Source organism: Silene latifolia, chromosome 5 (genome assembly GCF_048544455.1).
Source record: "Silene latifolia isolate original U9 population chromosome 5, ASM4854445v1, whole genome shotgun sequence".
Taxonomy (NCBI): domain Eukaryota; kingdom Viridiplantae; phylum Streptophyta; class Magnoliopsida; order Caryophyllales; family Caryophyllaceae; genus Silene; species Silene latifolia.
Genome location: NC_133530.1, coordinates 54,124,193 through 54,127,178, shown reverse-complemented (window position 1 = coordinate 54,127,178; position 2,986 = coordinate 54,124,193). Strand labels below are relative to the sequence as shown.

Genomic DNA, 2,986 nt, shown 5'->3' with positions numbered 1-2,986 from the left:
GCCTATGAATCCTTGCATTTACTATCATCTTCTATCCTTTCAACTTGACTTGTAAGACATAACCCAACTCGAGTCTTGTTAGACCATGCATGTGTTAAGTAGGGAAGATTAAGTCGACTTGTAGGTGTTGTACAATCCAAGAGATTCGGCTCCGGACCCAAACTTTCCTAGGATTGTAAGATATAACCCAACTCAATCCATCACAACAATAATTGCTTGCTTATAATTTGAGAACATGTTTGTATGATCATATCCCATGATTCCCCTATGAACCCATGACACCCTAGTGCTTTTAATCAATTGTTTACACCCTTATTTCATTTACCTTGTTAGTTTATTTTCATTGCTATTTTAGTTTAGTAACCTTCTACATCAACCAAATTTGTGACACCCCTAGACACCACTAGTTACAATAGAATCTTCATTTCAATACCCGTCCCTTGGGATCCGACCTTTACTTGCCTTTTTACTAATTGTAGAGTTGTTTGTGAAGTATAAATTGTGTTTTGTATCGACCATTGACCAACGACCACATATGCTTAATTGTGAACACCAAATGGCACCGATCAAAAATGGCGCCGTTGCCGGGGACGGTGTTTAATTGATTTAAGATTTCTTTTATTGTTTTTAGTTGTGTCTTTTTCACCTTGGGGAAGTAAAACTCCTCAAGGATTGTTCTAATTGTTTTTGAGTTGTTTGATATTTTGCATGTCTAGAAGGTTACAAAGAGATTTGTTACCTTTTGACCGTGAAATCGAAAGAACCTTGACGAATAATAGGAGACTTGTTAGGAGGAATTTGGGAGGTGTTGGTGAAGTTGTTCAACCCACTAGTGAGTTTGTCAATCCTTTCGCAATAGAAGGAGAAGAAAACCCATTAAACAATACCACACAAAATCCACCTACAATGCCTAAATTCTCGTCACACTCTATACCCACCGAGGAGGATCTACCAAATGGTACTCCTACCCCACAACATCTTACCGGAAACTTTATTGCCAAGTCCGCCTTCATCCAACTAGTTGAGAGGAGCCAATTCGGGGGAATGCCTAGTGAGGACCCTCATTCTCATATGGAAACATTTTGTGATTATTGTGAAGCTATCTCTCAAACAGGCGTGACTCAAGACCAAATAAGATGGGTCTTATTTCCTTTTTCGTTAATCGGCACCGCAAAGCAATGGTTGAAGGGCCTCGATAAGGCCACCCTTGGAATAGATTCTTGGAAGAAGCTAGCTCTAGCTTTCTACAAAAAATTCTACCCACCGGAAAAGACCAATATGCTAAGAGCTCAAATTACGGGTTTTAAGCAAAGGGATGAAGAATCTTTGTATGAAGCTTGGGAGCGGTTCAAAGGCATTTGTCGCTCATGTCCTCACCATGGACTTAGCGAATGGTTTTTAGTGCAACAATTTTGGAATGGTTTATATGAAGATTCTAGGAACATTCTCAATATGGGATCAAATGGAATGTTCACCGAAGTTGATGACAATCAAACATGGAACAAGATTGAGGAAATGGCGGTCCATAATTCGCAATATAGTAGGCCTCGCAAGGCTACTAGAGGAGGAAAGTATGAAGTGGACACCGTTACTCAATTGGGTGCTCAACTTAGTGCTCACATTGACACAATCAACTTGAAGTTTGAACAAGCTATGGCTAGACTTGAGGAAAGCTCAAAATCATCAAAGCATCATGTCAATGCCTTGACGGCATCATCAATCCCAAGCGGGATATGTGAGAATTGTGGAACCTTAGGTCATGACTCAAGTGAGTGTAGGGGAACAACCGAACAAGTCAATGCTTTCCAAGCTTACAAAAGTGGTACCCCTTATTCAAATTTTTACAATGAAAACACCAAGTTCCATCCAAATCTCTCATACAAAAGCCAAAATGTCCAAAACCCTCAAACAACATACACTCCACCACCCATGAGAAATCAAAATCAAAGACCCTTTTTCAATCAAAACCAAGGTTACCAAAATCAAAACCCATACAATCACCACAATGACCAAAGTTTTGATGTCCAAAAAGCGGTCCTCCAAATGCAAAAGAATCAACAAGAATTTTTCACCCAAATGCAAAAAGATAGCCAAGCAAAAGACACCACCATCAACAACATTCTAGCTCACACCAAGATGTTGGAAACACAATTAACTCAACTAGCATCTTCAAACTCACAAAGACAAAAGGGGCAATTACCACCACAAAGCAACCCCCCTAGACATGAAACGGTTAGTGCCATTCACTTGAGAAGTGGTACAAGATATGAAGCACCGAAGGAGCAAGTTGAGGATGAAGTTGTGAGAGCTAGTGAGAATGAAGTTGTGGTGCAAGGTCCCAAAGAAGGGGAATCATCAAAAGAAGAAAGCTCAAAGAAAAATGAAGACAAAGCCAAAGAAAAGGAGCCCATTGTGATTAGACTTCCTTTTCCAAGTCGACAAGCCAAGCCTAAATTTGATGATCAACTTGGAAAGTTCATGGAAATTGTGAAGAACTTAGAAGTCTCAATTCCTTTCACGGAATTAATCAATCACGTTCCGGCCTATGCAAAGTACATGAAAGATATCCTCACAAAGAAGAAGTCAATCCAGAAACTTGAGACTATCGCCTTCACCAAGGTGAGTAGTGCAATACTTCAAGGGAGTTCACCTCCAAAACTAAAGGATCCTGGAAGCTTCTCAATACCGTGTACCATTGGCGACACAACGATCAACAAAGCCTTATGTGATCTAGGGGCTAGTGTGAGTGTCATGCCGTACTCGGTAAGTAAAAGGTTGGGAATGGGAGAGCTTAAATGTACCAATATCACTCTTCAAATGGCCGATAGATCGACGAAGACACCATTAGGGATATGGGAAGATGTCCCCGTGCGAATTGGGAAGTTTTTCATCCCGGTGGACTTTGTCATAGTTGATATGGAGGAAGATTCCAACATTCCAATCATCTTAGGAAGACCTTTCCTACACACCGTCGGTGCGGTGATTG

General features: G+C 40.6%; 1 non-coding gene across 1 annotated transcript; it reads right to left on the bottom strand.

Moving 5' to 3' along the window:
- Window positions 1-1,278: 1,278 nt before the first annotated feature.
- Window positions 1,279-1,385, bottom strand: LOC141658033 (small nucleolar RNA R71). The gene has a single exon (XR_012548944.1). It is a non-coding gene; the product is annotated as a small nucleolar RNA R71 (small nucleolar RNA).
- Window positions 1,386-2,986: the final 1,601 nt, after the last annotated feature.